The sequence below is a fragment of the Argiope bruennichi genome, chromosome 10, assembly GCF_947563725.1.
Source record: "Argiope bruennichi chromosome 10, qqArgBrue1.1, whole genome shotgun sequence".
NCBI lineage: Eukaryota > Metazoa > Arthropoda > Arachnida > Araneae > Araneidae > Argiope > Argiope bruennichi.
This window is the reverse complement of record NC_079160.1, coordinates 12,140,545-12,159,481: the sequence shown is the minus strand read 5'-3', so window position 1 is coordinate 12,159,481 and position 18,937 is coordinate 12,140,545. Positions and strand designations below refer to the sequence as shown.

Here is an 18,937-nt window from a genome sequence, read left to right as displayed (position 1 = left end):
TTACTGTTGGGCTTGGAAGTACGAAATTTAGAAAATATATTTTGGAAAATGAGACTTGCATCTCGAAATGGTATTTAAATTTAAATTAACAATTAATTAATTAATTAATAAGAAAGTAAGAGAGTTTTTGTTTTATTTTCTGCAATAACTTCTTAAAATATTATCACAAAATAACTCCACCATTAAAAAAAAATCCTCTAATTTATGACAATTTAAAAGAATTGCAATTTTCCTCCTATTTTAGCAAATCTTTAAAATCTCGTCCCCCCTTCGAAGCGAAGCAATATTTTTTTTTCAACGTTATGTGAAAATCAAACTATTTTTACCATTTCATCAAATTATATAATCGCATCTCCTCGCACTGTTAAAGGAATGGTTAACAAAGTTTATCTTTATTACATTAACTCCGAAATATATTCCAGTTCCTCTTTCAACAGTTGGACATCCTTTTCTTAATATTTTTTCAATTCAGGTTCATTAAATGAAGATGTTTTAATTTTATTTGGCAAGTCCGTTCGTTGAAATATTTTGTCGCACCAGCTTCATATTAATTATAAGTACAATCTTATAATCTAATAAATGTCATTTCCTACGCTAATTACAGATAATTAAATCTTAATTTCATTTTAAGTTCGCAATTATTGTAATTTACTTAGACACTCAGCGTTCTCTGAACATGTTTGAGAGAAAGATCCTTAGAACTATCTTTGGCCCAGTATTAGAGAGAGGACGTTGGCGAACTAGATTTAATTTCGAATTATACAAACTCTATAAGCAACCACAGACAACACTGGTTATCCGGAGAAATAGGTTAAGATGGCTCGACCCTATCTGGAGAAGCCCTGAAGAGAGCACCCTCAAAATACCCACTTAAAAAAAAAAAAAAACTATGGGATCCTGGACCAGAGTAAGACCTCCAACTAGATGGCTGGATGATGTGGAAAGAAACCTGAGTGTTCTGAAGATAAAGAACTAGTAGGGAGTTGCGGGGGATAGAAAGCGCTTGAAAATGCGACTGGTTGAGGCAGCCAAGGTCTGCAAGGGGCTGTTGTGCTCATGAAGAAGAGAAGTTGTTGTAATTTGGACGAAGGTTCCTTTTAGACATTTTAATTAAGAAATAACAATTTTTACTCATTATAGAACATACTATTTAAAAAGAGTTAAATGCCAGATTTTTGCAAAGAATATTTTCATTATTTTCCTGATATTTTTGAGAGTTTAGCTTCAATTCCAGGATATTTGTTGGTCAAAATATCACATTCGATCATTTAAAGCAATATTTTGCAAATTTTGCCACCTATTCATTCTTTTATGTTGAATTAAATCAATGAAAGACAATTAACTCAATACAATAAATACTGAAATGCTTTCCTATGAAAACATGTTTGATACTAAATAATTTTTTTTTTTTTTTTTTTTTGAAAAAAGTTTAGTTTTTCATTAAATTTATTATTTTCTAGTACAGAAAAGAAGAAAGATTAAAATTTAGATAATTATGCAAAACCTTTCAGTAGTTTAAAAGTTAAAAAAAATGCCAATTTAAAGAACAGCCAAAAAGAGTTTTAGAATAATTCATTATAATACGTTACTGTCATAAAATAGTGTTAAAGTGAAATTTTCGATGTACACCTACGTCAGAAGACCTTTCGTACTAAAGTGCACCAAAATAAAAAGAAAGTGTTTGATATAAAAACTTATTTTGTACAAACCATGAGTCATCTTAAACTGCCAGATCAAAATTAATTTTTGGTCACAAATTCTGTACAAACTTCAGTACCAAATTCTGTACTTTTTAAAGATATGACTATGGTTTTGCCAATCGACCGAATATACTGTATACTTAAAAAAAAGATCTTATACCAAAGCAATGCTCGCCATCGTCATTAAAACGGCAATGTTCAAAGACAAGATGAAGCTATATTAAAATTGATCTGTTTAAAAAATTTTTTAAAAAAACACCGCTTTATGCCTCTAGTGCGATAAATTGCATAAATCTGAATCAATTTGAAAAATGTATGTAAAGCACCCAAACCGAAATGAAATGGTCAAAATTGGTACTAAATGGTCTAATGTTACAAAAATTCGGTTTCAGTTTTTAATACTAGAAGACAACACTGCCTTCAACATTAATTACTTTTTTTTACTTGGATGCATATGAAATTTCCGTTACAATAGCAACTAGGTCATTAATGCAGCTTCTATCCTTGCAACTGAGCGAGCAGAAAGTGTGAGCTGGATGTTTCATTCCTGGCCAATGGTCGTTGAATCTACATGAAGTTAATCTAATCAAGAAGTTCATTTATTTCAAGTCCAATGTAAAATATTAAAAAATATATCGCATAAACCTGAAACTAAGAAAACTGAAACAATTAAAGTGTTTCAAGTTAATTTTAGATTTAATTTGAATTCGTCCCTCCCCAAAAAGGCTCCCAATGTTAAAATGAAACATTACAACTATTTTTTATACTTCATTCGCGTATATATAAATTTTATAAAAGAAAAACACAAGCAATTAAAAATTCTAGTTGTAACGTAGAAAACTACTGCACCTGCAATCCAGAAAATAATTTAGCATGCAGAGAGCTTACATTGCAAGACAGATATTACGCTTTATTTTATTAAACAACGATCCTTGAATCCAGTAAAAAAGACTGTCATTGGATAATCATTGCTTTACGAAAGGTGTATAAATCTGCATCAGAGAAAATTCAACTACCTAAGATGCTTGTAATAACTCTCAACCAGCTGCTGATGACAATGCAAATCCTTTAATGAATTTTGGAATTCAACAATTACTTTTTATAACAATTTAAATGTTGTGTTTTGCCCATTTTTTTTGAATAAATTTACATTAATTAGCTGCTGTTTAAGTTTAAGTTTATAATTTTTAATCCCACTGAAAAATTTTAGTATGATATCCAACAAATAAACTATCGGTGTGAAACTTTAAAAAAACTATAAAAGTCACTTTTATGTCAGGAAAATAAAGCACAATAAAATGCGGACGGAATTATGCACGCACTAAATAAGTACAGTAGTATAAAAGATATTGCGGCTATAAAGATGATAGCACATTTAGCAGCCATAAAGTTTGATTTCATCTGCGCAGCGGTGCCATTTGTTTTAAATGTGACAATTGCAATTAAGGACGACAATTTGCTTGCGCTCTCAAATATAAAATCTAATCCATTTTGGAAAGAGAAACAAATCTGAGATAATCATAAGATCAGTAACTGAATAATCGCATCCTGGAGGGAAAATTTTATCTTTATGAATAAAAAAAAAAGTCATAAATGAGAAAACGGTCACAAACAGTATTAAATTAAAGCAAATGGGCTATTCTACTGTACTTTCCAAAATTTATATCAAGTTACAAAAAAAAAAAAAAAAAAATCAATCTCAACTTCTCAAATATTTCTACTTAATGAGTAATCCGGAAAAACAAAAATAAAATTATAAGTAATAAATAATTAAGTAAATTTCAAAATGAACTTAGAAAAGCGTTATTCGAGAAATTTGATATTCTAAAAAACCATTATGAAAATTTGGCTCTACATAAACGACAATAATCGAAAAAGGGAAGAATTGCATAAAATAGATAGCAAAAAAAAAAAAAAAAAATGTCTATAAAACCTAAATATATCAGTTAAATGTTAAAAAAAAAAAAATTCTATAAAAGAGGTAGAAAGCAAAAGCCTTTTAATTTAAAAGTTTATGAAATTATTTATTCAAAATCTTGCAGATAGCCCCAGAAATATGTATTACCTCGTTTTTGAACTAAAAAAATTTACTGTTTTTCTATTCAGTTTTTCAATATTGGGGTTCGACTAATAGATAAAACGAAATATGCAACTGTTTGCAATTTGAAGCATTAAAATAATAATATTTTTAAATGATCACTTATTTTACTTGAACAACTAATGAGTTACTTATTTCTAACTCAAGAAATGCAGAATAAAATGGAAAATTATATCAAATTTTAACAAAAAAAAAAATGTATTACATTTTAATTACTAAGAGTTTTTTTTAAGAAAATTCAATCAAAATTTAGAATTTGAGAAAATATTATGTAAAGGATGAAATCGCATTAAAACGTGAAATATGCATATATAAAAATCAATGTGACTTCTCAAAGAATGAACTCCGAAGAGAAATTTAAAGGATTTTATGAAGATGACTATTCGAAAATAAATATCGGAAAAGAGTATATTTGATATTTTGCGAAATGAAATCGACTTTTCACTGTAGCCACCTATTTTAAGAACTAAAAATAGGATAATTTTAATTTCATTTGACCCTATTTGCGCTCGGCAGACACTCGAAATCAAAGTATCTCACAGAAACTGCAGAAAAGGGACCTGTATTCAATTTGCTTCCACAAATTGAGAAGATGTGGAAATTAAAAGACTCACACTCTCGGCTAATTATTATATTTATTAAAATTTCATCAATAAATATTTATACGATTTAAAAAGTATTTAAAATACTTTATTTAATCTATACAATATTTATTGAATATTTCGGGGGGGGGGGGGGGTTATAGTTTTGCATAAGGGTGCCTTGGAAAAATTCGGAGGATTCAAGAGCTTCTGGAATTGAAAAAAATGTAAGAACTTTTTCGATTCTCGAAGAAATAGTTCAAAAATGGAAGAATATCACGCAAACTTGATCTTCATTTTTATAAATTTCGGACAGTAAAACAATTTTGCGTCACTTTTGAAAGAAATGACAATTACACCAACTATTAAACTCTTTGAAAAAATATCGAGAAAGCAATACTATTTCAAATATTCGAAGTATTTTTTTTATCAATATTAGACTGTTTAAATCATATTTAATGAAAACCTTTTAGTTGCTATAGAAATAAATGATATTCCTCCAAAAATAAAGCAGCTGATTTTTTTTTTTTTTTTTTTTTTTTTTTTTTTTTTTTTTCTCTCCCCCAGCAGAGAAAATGGGAATATTAGATGAGGTCCTAATAGCCGGAGAATTGTACGAATATTTTCGATTAAAAGTTAAACATTCCTTAAAGAATCGTTTTACTAAGAAAAATGGATGTTTCTTACCAATAAAAAAAAAAAAAAAAACTCAAATTCTTTCCGTAGTAAAAACAATAAAATATCCATATTTAATTTCATTATTTAAATATGCTGCAATAAAATTTTATTAATAATATTCGAATGAGAATCCACACTGCTAATCACTCTTTATTGTCATTTCTCTGTTTAATGTTATTGAATTAACAATTCAGACTTCAGGTTATTTTCTTCCTTAGAACACAAGTATTGATGGTATATGGGAGAAAAACTAATTTGTTTGATTTTCGGGAAGCCCAAAGCGGGAGGGAAAAATGGCAGTTAATTTTTAACGTTTTAGAATGATTTAAAAAGGATTCGCTTTGACAGGATTAATTTTGACAACTTCTACTAACTGTTTACTTTAAAGCGATACGAAACAGTAATTCAGCATTTAAACATAAAATAAACATGCAAAAAAAAAAAAAAAAAAAGGATTTCAATATTACTTAAATTTATAAAATAAATTTAGCAAAATGAAGCATTATTTAGAGTCGAAATAATTCAAATGTTTAAATTTCCTAAGCACAATTTTCCATGCTCATATCTACCGTTTTAATAATTTGGCATTCATTTCTAATACATACAATTGCCATTTATTACTATTTTCCCCTCTGTCTAAAGTGTTTTTATGTGTGAAAGAAGTTATGTGTAAAATGTTTTTACAGGAAATAAATTTGACAATTTCTAAATCATATAATACTAGTTTCAGATTTAGGGACTCCACTTGCTTTGGGAATATATTAGGTTGACTACCTTTACAGACAGTACTTCATATACGAATCTGACACGTAATAGCTTGAAAACAGTTAAATCCTTTCATCATTCATTTGAATAATTTCCCTGAATTTCGAAATTCCAAAATCGAATTTGGTTGATTTGCAACTTATATATTGTCTTCATTGTTCTCTTTGAGATTGATTGCTGCCCCTTTAAAAAATTTATCAAATACTCAGTTCTCCAATGTCATCCAGTGTTCCAAAAACAAATTTTTGGCAAGGGCAGGAAAAAAGCATTGCTTTCTTTTAGAGATTAATAATTTGAAGTAAAATTTTCAAAAAATAAATAAATAAAATAAAATGCCTCAATTGTTTCAAACAGGTACTTTGGGATATAGGAATTTTAAACTTACAGTTTTACTCCTCTGATCTATAAATTTACTTAACTTCCTAATTAGATGGCGCATCCTATTTTGGGACATTTATTAGATGTGATATTAGAGACATTTAATAGATGCTCCTTCGTAATATGAGGGGCATTTGAAATATTGAAACATTTCTAAGTGATATTCGCATTTTTAATTCCTTCATTATTACATTTAATTGCAGATTTAAAAGTAAAAATTCAGTAATTAGATACGTGAGTCAAACACAACTTTGTAAGCTAAGGGGTTAATATTTGCAATATGGACGACAATAGTTGTTTAAAATGGAGTTCTTTAAAGGCGGCTTTTATTTGGATAAAATAAGAACATTGATCAACCTGAAATTTAACAGCTGTTCAGGATTGCGAATAGGTAATTTTTTAATATATTTTGCAAATATTATTGAAGTTATGATATTGAAATAATGTTATTGATCATTGGCGAAGGCGCCTAGCTACTGCATTTGGATTAGGTCCATTATGTCCGAGTTCTCCTATAAATCAAACTTCATCAGTATCGTCTGCAGAGAAGAATAAAATGCCACTCAAAAAAATTCTAAAAGATATACAAAGGTTTTAATAGTTGAAATGTTTTTTAAAGGTCAGTTCATTTTTGTTACCTTCTGTATTCTTAACTAACAAATAATGCCATAATTCTGAAGTTCAGTTTTTCTATATGTTATTCAGAACAAAATTACATTTTGTATCTATTTTTGATCAGAAATATATACATGAAATGAGTCCATTTCGAAACCTCTAACGTATTTGCACCTGTTGCATCAAAATGTTATGCTACAATTCCAGATATTTATCAAAATTATGTTGATAATTAGGAATTAAAAATGGCATATTGATAAAAAAAATTGTGAAATTATTTCAATATGTGACTGAAAGTAATAGGCAAATTTTGATCAAAAACTTATTACTCTTAATAAACTGAATACTAAATAGCAATTGCTATAATAGAGATTTTTAAATGAATGAAAAACATTCGATTTTCGACATTTGATGATTTTTAAAGGCCCACGCAGGAGCGGGAGATATCAATTTTATTATTTTCCCCCTCGTTTTATTTCTCCCTACTCATTCGCAAGTTTTCCACGGATAGGAGACAAGATAAAAATTTAGACCATCCTAGTTTTTTAAAAAACTTGTTACAATAATATACAGAAATGTCATGATCCAAAAAGCAAAAAAGAAGAAATCCAAAAATGTGACAAGGAACAACATATGAAGAAAAAACATACGAAAAATATGAATTAGTCAATGTACAGAAAAAAAACTATCAAGAATACAGCCCAATTGGCTTTCATATTCTTTCCAAAATGATGTTTCATAAAAATAAGAAATCAATAGAATACGATTTTGCCAACGACAATTTAAAGAGTATATCGTCAGGACGAAATTAAATGTATATAGGATAACAAATATGAGGGGAAAGAAAGTTAGTACTTTATAATAAACATATCTCATTAGCATATTTAGCAAGCATCTCTTTAATAGTCACCGAATCTTTGCGGCATATCTCCGACCATTACTGCCTTTTTCTATATGCAGTTTTTTCATTAGTATGACTCAACTGGCACTTCATAGTTTGCTTCTCAGCATTTAGTCAGATTGCTACCACAAGCTTCATTTTATAAACTTAGCTTCATTTTGAGTAAAAGATTCGGATGTGAAAGAAATTATTGATACCCGAGACCCCATTTTTTTCCTCCTCCCAATGAATATTTTCCCGCAACTTGACAATTTTGCCAGATAGGGTGTGGAGAGGTATGCAGCAAGCAAAGAAAAAACTTTTACTTTCTCTTCGAGGTAGAACATTCCTGCCGTGTGATAAATTGCAGATTCCCCCCCCCCTCTTTATCAAAGGAGCAGAAAAAGACAAAGAAAAAAAAAAGAGTGGAAAACCGCGGATCCACGAAAGAATCACATCTGTTGAATACGATTATAATATTAATTATTTGTTGCTATTCTGCATTTAAAATTCTAATAATTACGCAACAGTCGCACAAAAAAATATGAATAAGGTAAGCTTTAAGTCAGCTACTTGCACTTATTTTGTTTAGGAAGCTCATAATCTAATGAATATGGAATTTTGTTTTGAATGCAAGATTCCAAGATACAACGAATATCAGAACTCGATTTCGAGAGATGAAAGCCATTGGGAAACTTCCGCGAATTTTCAAGCAATCATTTGCGATTGCAAGTGCAGTTACAAGGAAGCACTAGCCAAGATGTTTTTCCCATTTTTATAGATTACGCAAGCAAACGTTTCACGAGTAAATCCTATTGGAAAGACTTGTGCCTTTTTTTTAAAGGAAAGTAAAATTAATAAAAATTGATGTGAATATGGAATAGGTTCTTTTATGTAGATATTTGCAATCAATACGGATATGATCAGCATGATCCACCTGAAGAAGCTGACAAAATAAAAATTTGAATAAAAATCTCACACCTTATAAAAAGAATCCAAATTTTATTAACATTGGTAACAAAAATCTTTAAGAATAAAATATATGTAATAATTGCTGGAATATCTTACCAATTCATCGCGATACGAGATAATTTTCGGAAGATAACATATTTAAAGAATCTAACAATGTTTTTTAAAAAAATAGAAAATTGTTTCACTTTATAAAGAGAAACTAAGATACTCGCATTTTTCAGCATTTTCTAATTTTAATCACTTTCATTTTCGCATCTTTTGACATCATAAGAAATTAATAATAAAGAAAATATAAACCAGATCATATTTCATTTGAAACGAACAGTTTTTCGTTGTTTAAAAGAAAATCTGTGCAGTACCCGAAAAACTTAATTTACTGAAAATCTTAACTTTTGAAATTATAATTGAAATATGCATTCTTTTTCATGCAATTTACTCCCATGGTTAAAAAAAAAAAAAAAAAAAAAAAGATATATATATATATATATATATATATATATATATATATATATACACACATAAACGACAGAAATTAGTAAATGAGGTATTAAAACACATTTTTTTTTCTATTTCAAAAATGTTTTTTCTACTTACGAAGGAATAATTTTTATAAGATTTAGGTTAGAACCATATAATTAATTGCAGAAGTTTATTCATTGTGCACATTGAATTTATTTTATAATTTATTAATTAATTTTTACCTAATAGAATAAATTTCTTTCCGCATCAGAATTTTATATTCTTCAAAAAACGACATTTTCTTTTTAGGACATTTTGATGACATGTAAAACTGGCAATTCACTTGGTCAGATGCATTACGCATCAAACAAGACTATATTCAATCAAGAAAAACGAAAATGAGGTGACTATAATTGAACCGAAACTAAATTTGTAGTTATTGTTTTCTATAAGTTTAGTACAACATTCTAATTTCATTCCGTACAGAAATTCATGCTTTTAAAAAAAAACTTATTTAAAAAAAACACTTCAAGGTTTTCTCGTAAGTCAAATTCACTTCAATCACGATAAAAGCAAGTATCCTGCACCGATTTAACATGATTTAACAATATAATGAATTTCAACACTTAAAAAAAGTAAAAACAAGTTAATACACGAGAGAATAATCCATACGCAAATTTTAAGCAAATTCCTTATAAGAGGATTACCTATTGCGATGGTTCTTAGGATACGACTTTGGGAAATTTCTGCATATCATCACTGACAATGGACCTAGAATCCAAAAGCGGCCGCCAGATATATGTATGCGCATAACGCGTGTTGCTCATGTTAACACAGTAACTACAGTAATTTTGAATGAACTGTAACCTCTGAGATATGTTGCAAGAAGAACATAGATCTTCAATGAGTTTGTACACGAGACTCCAAGCTCAAAGGGGTTGAAATTGTCATTCAACTTCTTTAAGATTGAAAATAGAAAAATACATCAAATCAGGCGAATCAGTATTTCATTGAGATAAATAGTTTTCGTATTAAAAGTGTTTCGGGGACTGCAATTGATTAGAAGTTGAAAAATGAGTTTCAAGACCTTTCAACTATTTTAAACATAACTGCATTGCCACATTTAAATAAAAACCTTCTATTATTTTTTTTTCTAAAATCATTTAAATGCACGTGGTTTAAGATTTAATAACATGAAGAAAACTAACTAAATAAAAAATAATAACACATATTTACAGTCAATATGTAAAAATGGTCAACTTTTGAAAATTTAAGAAGTTAACGTCTGTTATAGTTCTTTTTAAAGTACTTGATTATAATTACTTATTTAAATGTGACAATATTTATTTTGCAATAAATACTGAATTATGTATATCAATAAAGTCATTATCTATGGTTAATTCAAATTGCAATATTTCATTGTTTTTCCCTCAGGATCGAAAGGCATCTGAAAACCTTCCTTTAAAATGATACCTTTGCTTTGCAACTTGACAGAAGAAAAAATTTTCCAATCAAAAAATAATGGGATATTCTAGTTTCCAAATAATTTTCGTCTTGGCTTGCGAAAGAATATATAAATTTGGCATAATTTGCCCTTACTATCCGTATGAAGCAAATAAATATTTTTCTAAATATGAAAGCATCAAGATGAAGGAATATTCATAAATAACAGATAGGATCATCATTTAAATTAAAAGCTGATACAGCAATCTACCTTTATCTATAATATTATGCTCAAAGTATCCCGAATTTATTTACAGGATCGAACATTTGTAAAGAAAATTATAATAAAATATACATACTATCTTTCTTCTTTGAACTCAATTAAAAATCTAAAATGTTTAAAATTGCAAAAGCAATGCCTTATAATAGTAGCTTTAACATCATTTGATGATATTTTGAGCTGCGAGTGTATTTATCCATTTAAATCTTACTTTTTTTTTTCTATAATCATTGATTTTTTCCTTTCAAAAAAATCTTTTAAATTATTTTCCAACCATTTTTTTAAAAAACTTTATTTCGGATTTTGCATTGTAATGTCTTTACTAGCGTAATTTTCAAGAGAAAAAACAAGTCCCCTTCGAAACGTCAATGGCTCCTCTCATTAATCATTTTTAATTGGAATAACATTACCTCACAGAGCTACTGCTCTTTGATAAGGGGACTCCATCATAAAAATAGACTAAGCAAAATAAGAAAATTTAACGTTCTGTCAAAGCTTTTAAAAATAAATAAAGTGGACAGCTTCAGCACAGCAAATTAGAAAGATAAATTTATCCTGAGCACATTTTAGCGAATACTCAACAACCATTAGTGACCGGGCCTGTAAAAGAAGTTTAAAAAGAAATTCATTAAAGATCGATGAATCTGTATGGAAGAAGACCCCCTTTAAATAAGGAGCAGCATACAGATATGGAAACAGACAATTCTAATCTTTACATCGCTATCATTCGAGAATTTATTGATTCGATACACATGATTCTGTCCTAATTTATTTATATATAAACGAGGGAAGAATAAATTTGAATATATTGTTTCAATTTGCGAATCGATCCATATATTTCATCCATGGGGCGACTCCCAAATGTATCGTCGGTTTGATGCCACAATGGTTTAAATCATTAAAAAAAAATGATAATTTTAAATATATTTTGATGTTTGACACATGTTGACGTATTAAATATAATACTAGTAGGAAAAAGTTAAAAGACATTTTTGTTATTATTATGATGATATGATGACTCTATAGATATAAAAGATATATTAAAGATTTGTCATGGCTTCTTGCAATAATAAATGAAAAGATTAAACTCAGATTCATTTTTGTACTGCGTAAAATATATAAATATATATTAATTTTTTAATACACACTTAAGTTTGATCCAAAAGTAAATTCCATCATCTACTTTCTAGAACTGAGAGAACGAAAAGGAAAATTTTAAAGTTTTCTCCCATCAAACGACGATTTAAATATATTACTTCTTACTCTCATTTACTCGAATTACCCCGATTTTTAAAATAAAATTTTTAGCTAAAATTCATTCTATCAGAAAAGTGAGAGAAATATCCGCCTTTCATATAAATGATTTCTACTTTTAAAATTAATGATTGCTGTCTCCATTCCTTAAACTAATTCACTCATTTTATTCCTCGAAATTTTTTCTGAACGTTTTCAGTGAAAGGTGAAATATTCTCAAGAACTTTTAAAAAAAATTCAAGATATTTATTTCATTTCGACTCTATAGAATATAATTATGTCTCTGCATAAAGTCGGCCCTCTTTAAAGGATGAAATTCAATTTCGAAACAACTAGAAATTAAAACGAGGTGCAACGATTTAAAATGTTTCTTATTTTTTAAAACCGTAACCTGAATTTTTTTAAAAAAAAAATGTATCATATTTTAAAATTTTAAATAAAGAAAGCAAAGATACTATGCAAGTCGATGAAGTTTAATGGCACTACAAGAGGCTACTAAATAATATAATAATTATATATTACAAAATGTCGAATATTACATTTTCTTGAAATAAATCTTTCTAGCAAATATTAAGAAGATTTCAGCCAGTACAAATAGCATAGCTAAATTTGTTAAATACAATAAAAACTGAAAATAAAACACTAAAAATTAAAACTAGTAATTGACGAAAATTCTTAGTTTTAATCCCTTTTTTTTTTTTCTTTCAACTTCATAAAACATTAAAACATAAAATTGCTTATCTGGAAAATCTGTGAATAAGATGGTTAAATTAATATAAAATTTCATTTCATTTTGAATTTTTATTTAGAAAAAAATCTCACTCCATTTGGATGACAATGAACTACGTAGACATACATGTAATATTATTTAAGCGCATTACCAAATTATGACAAATATTATTCATGGAAAAATCTGAATAATAACACAAGACAAAAAGTTTTAGTAAAAAAAAAAAATCTTACCAATTTAACAATGCGACTAAAGTATCCAAAGCGCTATCCGAAATCAACAGTTTATATCAAATTCAAAACAAATGATATTTCGCATGCCATTTTCCCATTCTAAGTTAAACATCGCGACTATTTCGATATTCGATGAATAAAAATTATAACAACAGCGGTAATAAATACAAGACTTGAATGGCCAATGAATAGAAAGTCGGGTTAGTACATTCCCGACGTCCGATCGACCTTTCTCGACGAAGCACACCTGGGAAGGTTTAGATCCGGTCCCACGAATCCACGGAACTGGATCGGGATCCGACTCATATTTTTTTATTCGAACAACAGCGAAATAAAGTGCTTTAAAAAAATGGTAGGAAAAAAAAGAGAACAGGACGGGGGAATAAACGGCGAGAAAAAAATGTTGCGAAATCAATAAAAAAGATGACTTGTATTCCATCCCGGAATAAAAGTTCCTCCCACCCGATCCCCCTCCCCCTTTCATGAGTTTTATCCAGGTAACGATCCCGATGATCGTCTGGTTTTTTCGGCACGACCAATATCCGGTGAAGACATACTCCCTCTTTAAGAAAAAGGGTTAAATAAAAAAGAGGGGTGGCCGATAAATGAAGGAGATGAATTAAAGGAGGAACTCACCGCCGAATCCTGTTGCCTTGCCGGAGGAGCGCGCTGCCATCTTGGAACGAGGAATGGTGGGAAGTTCGGGAGAGGATCACTTCGCCCGAGGGGGAAACCGAATGACGTCAATCCAAGGTGAGTCTTCTTCCGACGTTCGAAGGACCCATTCGGCTTTTTTCGCTCGGGACAGGTGGGGATGCTTGCAAATCGATGCCCCCCTCTCTCCACTTTCCCTATGTTCCAGACGGGACGGGATGACCAGGAACACTCTTACCCACCCCCCTTTCCAGGAAAAAGGGGAACACGAGGTCCATTAGAATGCACGAAGACACTTTAATTCTGCATTCCATAATGGATAAGTGGTTGCCGCTGGAGACGAGTCATTGCGGTTATGTAATTGATGAACTTGTGGATATGTCGCGAGCTTAAGGAGCACTAAGTACGGTCAATGCTCCGCGCTGTCATCTAAAAGCGTGTATCTTTCTTTTTCAGAAAAATCTCATCAAAAGGACCGTACAGCCCAGGGATACTAATCAACACGTAAGCTTAAGATATCCCATTGGAAATGAGAAAGGAGTAATCGGAATTTCCCTTATCAAAATCAATAAGATGGGAAAAAATTTTAGGAATCGAGACAAAATTAGTTTCACGGAATTGATTTTTTCAAAACTAATGATTTGATTTCTGATAGAGAATTTACAGTGAAGACCTCGTAAAACTTGGTTATATCTCGATGAATGGACATAAAAGTGACTGCCGTAAAAGATTAAATATTAAAAATAATAGCAGGAAAATGCAGTCTGTATTTATTAAAAACAGTTTATAAAAATTTGATTAAATTAAAATCAACTTGGCACTTGAGATTAACTGCCATTTCCCTCACACATACATACATACATACATACATACATACACATACACCCACAAAATATATTATATATATATATCCATTTAACTTGTTTACAGAGAAGAGAATCGGAAAAAAAATATTATGCAATTTCGCATTAAAAAAATAATCTACGAAAGTAAAACCATAAAAATCTTATTTAAAAACAATTTTAAATATATCATTCGCACTGCAAGGAGTCCTTACAAAATTCTCATGATTTTCAACATTTCCAAACTAGCTGTAAAAGCGTTTACTCTGCGAGATAAATCTATGCGTAGGGAAAAGATGCGATGCCAACATGGTTGCTAAAATTTGTATTAAAATTTTTAGACCTCAAATGAGAAAACAATTACTGCCATATTTTTTTCTTTCAAAACTGCGTTTTTCAAATTTTGCTCCCAGAATAAATCAAAGCAATAAGAATTCGAAACTGAAATTCACAGCTCTCCCGTTTCTTTTAATCTTTTTATAATAAATTTTAACCAAGAAAATATTTTAAAGTTAATTTCCTTTCGATTCAAACCAAGTTATTAAGAACTCTATTCCAAGTCGAATACGATGCATTAAGATCTCAAAGTTATTAAAATTCAGATTTTCGTCACTAATCCGAGCAATTTTTTTATTACCATCTTTCGCTTGACAAGTGATGCAAATAAAATCAAAAATGATTCGTATTTTAACAGTAACATTATGTAAAATTTACAAAAAATTTTTCCTTGAAATATGCAAAATGTAGACAGGTAGAACATTTTTAAATAACACAAAAATTAAAATCATGTAAACCGCTTCTTGAAGAAATAAAATTACAAATCATGCTTGTTAAATAGAGGAAATCGGGCTACCCCATATGCTACAAAAGCTTTTAATTGAACATCACTGCATCAAAAAAACGTTCCTTTAAATAAAAACCTTTTTAAAGAAAAAAAAAAGGGGAGGGGGGCCATAGAAGAACAAAAAGATAATAAAGGATACGTTTTAGATAGCATGTTATTTATGTTAATGTTAAGTGGATGTTATTTACAATCAACTGTTTCAAAGGGCAATCCATAAGTTTGTTTTCTAGCTGCATTGATATTTCCAAGATATCGAAATGCACTATTGCAATTAATTATGCTTTCCTAGTAAAAAGTTTTCAACTGGATGTGCGAAAACCAGGGAATAAAATACACTGAAAATTAAATATAATTGGAAAGACACATTATGTTTTTGAATAATCTATATAACACCAACTTACGCGTCTCAGAAAACGCCCTTATTACTTATTGCCGATTGGCAACAGTTAAATGTAAACAAAATATCGTACAAATTTTTACTGCTTCATTGAATATATTTAGAGCTGCATTAAATTGAGCACTTCACTCAGAAAATTGATGGAGCTGCAAAATATTATTAAATATTTTAGAAAGGATTCGCCCTCATACCAATCCATTTTCTTACAGGAAAGAAACGCAAGAAATAATCTTGAAAACAGAAAATTTGATCGAGCACAAATATAGGCTAAATTGTTACTGCATGGGTCATTGTTGACTTTTTAATATTATTCAAAGTGACGTTAATTTCCAAAACAAATCTTACAAAAATTGTTTTTGTATCGTTTTATTATTAAAAGAATTATAGAAATGAAATTGATTTCCAAGGTCTAATTTTTATCTGTTAACGTTAATAATATTGTTTAACTCAATTTGTTACTCAATGTTTTTAAATGTTACTCTGAAATTTAAACGCGTGCATCAAAAGATTTCATTCGCGTGCTTTTGACAATCATTAACTCCGTAACAGAATTTTTCACTACCGCTTTTATTTCATAGCTAGCCGCGGTGGCCAGGTGGTAAAGTCTCGGTTTCGGAAACTCCGCGTTTCAAGTTCGAGACCCTATTGCACCGAAGAACCGTCGTGTAAGCGGGTTTGGTGCACGTTAAACGTCCGGGCCAAACGCCCTCCCGCTGGAAAGAGGGGATGCCAGCTCAGGTGTCGTCCTCGTCATCTGACCGCGGTTCACAATTTCGAGGTCCGTCCCAAAATAGCCCTAGTGTTGTTTTAAAACGGGACAATATAAATAAACTAAACCAAAACTTCATAACTAGCCGTCTTTGGCAACCAGTCGGTTTCCCAATCTTAATGCTGGTTTCCAAGAAAAATTCCTAATTTAATAAGTAAACAAAACTAATGGATAACAAACGCAATAACTGAATGTAACGAACGGGTCAGGCCTTTCAAAGGGAATAAATATATATATATAAAAAAACAAAATAAAAAAATAATAACACAATATAAAAAATAAAATATTTTTTTAAAACATAAAAACGGATATTTTATTATTTGTAAATTTTAAAACATAATAAATTTGTAAATTCCAGTGATATTATATAAAAGTTAAAGATTTTGAAAATAATGAAACCAAATATACGCATAAAACGTCAAAAATAAAGTAAGAGCATAATGCATTTCTTAAATATAACAGTTTTTTTTTTTTTTTTTTTGCGTTTTTACATCAATGCAGAGGATTCATTTTTGATCAGTGCGCAAATCGACACAAACACAATTATATTATATATATATATATATATATATATATATATATATATATACACGATTCACCTTTCATTCAAACTAAATCCGTGTTTTGAAGCAAAGATCTTATGATAGGTATTCAGAATGTATTTCCTGTATCGCAACATACCGATTCTAGTTCGAGTCATATGAGTGAAAAATCCACACTTTCCTTCTTTTTTGTTCCACATTTCTTTTTTTTTTTTTTTCTTTTTTTTTACTGCAACGGTTTCAAAACAAACTCTTGATTTTGATAAAATGCAATCCCTGGCAATTTATCACATACATTTCAAATTACTTAAACGTAAAAGATAGAATTCGTTTTCATTATTGTTACTGCAAAATAAATATATACTGCTAATTTTAAAGATTAAAAAAAAAAAAAAAAAAAAAAAAAAAACTCACCAGATTTTGAAAGAACCTGAAAACGTCCACCACAAAAAGATTTCTGGAAAAGAGAAAAAACAATTTCAATATAAAACTATTCACTTTGTGATTAACTTCATGTATTCGCAACAATAAAATAACAACCCCTACTAATATTACAAATTAAGCGTGTTGCTGGCAATTTAAAGTGAAGACAGTTTCATCTAGAGCGACCAATTTTAGTATAATAATATAATATTATTATATATAATATATATATTATATATATATATATATATATTGGAGAAAAGGAATGCGCATTTTTGTTTCATTTGACAAAAACTTTATTTACAGTTTTGGTTTTGGCCTTTTATTGTAATTTTGATAGTTTATCTTTAATGATGCTAGTATAAATGCCTCGCAATTTTTTCCTAAATTTAGTAATTTTTTTTAAGGTTATTTCTTCTATAATTTTTTATAATGCATATCAATGGCGCAATAAAATGCTAATAGTTTTCATTGTGCCAACAATTTTTTTATCTGGCGATTTTTTTCTTCTATAGAAAACTAAGGAAGAAAAATATTATATGGAGAGAACAGGAAAGTGAAGTGAAAATACCGTGAAAGATGGCGTGTGATTACTAAGTAGTTACGATTTAATAGCGCCATGGTGGCATAGAACTTGAACTCCATGAGACAGGTTCATGTACGCAATAAAGATTATTAAAAAACATGGCTTTTACAACTGTCGCCATCTGCGATTTTTTTTTTTTTAGGGAATTGTTAACATCAGTCCTAAACTAACCAAATTCGTCATAACTGCCATCCATAAAAGTGCGACAAATACGATGGATATATTCAGAAAATGATTACTTATTTGAAAATAATTAGTATTATATATTACCTTTAACTTTAAAATAGAAATCAAATTGATATTTGAAATTATTTTAATGAAATTGTTAAAACTGCCAGAGTGTTGGCGAGTACTAATGATAAATTATAAGGCCCGGTCACCGACATGTTTCTAACATGCAAAAATAAAGAGATTTTCAAAAGGGCTTCATTTTAAAAAATCTATCAAACTATATACAGTTCCAAATAAAAACAAATACAAAAACTTCTTGATTGTTTTAAATAAAAACCTTTTAATACGGGTCAACTTCAAAAGAAAGCAAGGTAGCAGAATCGAAAAAAAAAATAATTGCTCTAAAAGGCTTCTTTACTACAATGAACAAGGCAATAAATATGTCTTAAAACATAAGAAACTTGGCCTTTTTGAACAATCAGTGACAGAAAACATACAACATAGATCTACATGATGACACGATGATGCGGCGCCTTTTTTTGCTTCAGACTTAGTTCGTAAAACAATAGTAAAATTATGAAGCAGCAGACAACACGAGCATTTCTTTGTTTTACGATTATGAAAATTTTGTCAGTAAATTTTG

General features: G+C 29.3%; 1 protein-coding gene across 8 annotated transcripts in view; it reads right to left on the bottom strand.

The window, feature by feature from the left end:
* LOC129987863 (plasma membrane calcium-transporting ATPase 2-like) overlaps positions 1-18,937 on the bottom strand; it is a 219,064-nt gene that overhangs the window by 144,110 nt on the left and 56,017 nt on the right. For 7 of the 8 annotated variants that reach the window (XM_056095830.1, XM_056095831.1, XM_056095832.1 and 4 more), the window contains exon 2: positions 17,529-17,571. The gene's annotated coding sequence lies outside the window, so the exon portion shown is untranslated. Of the gene's footprint in view, positions 1-13,702; positions 13,793-17,528; positions 17,572-18,937 lie in introns of those variants that run through there. The other variant, XM_056095826.1, reaches the window with a different exon arrangement.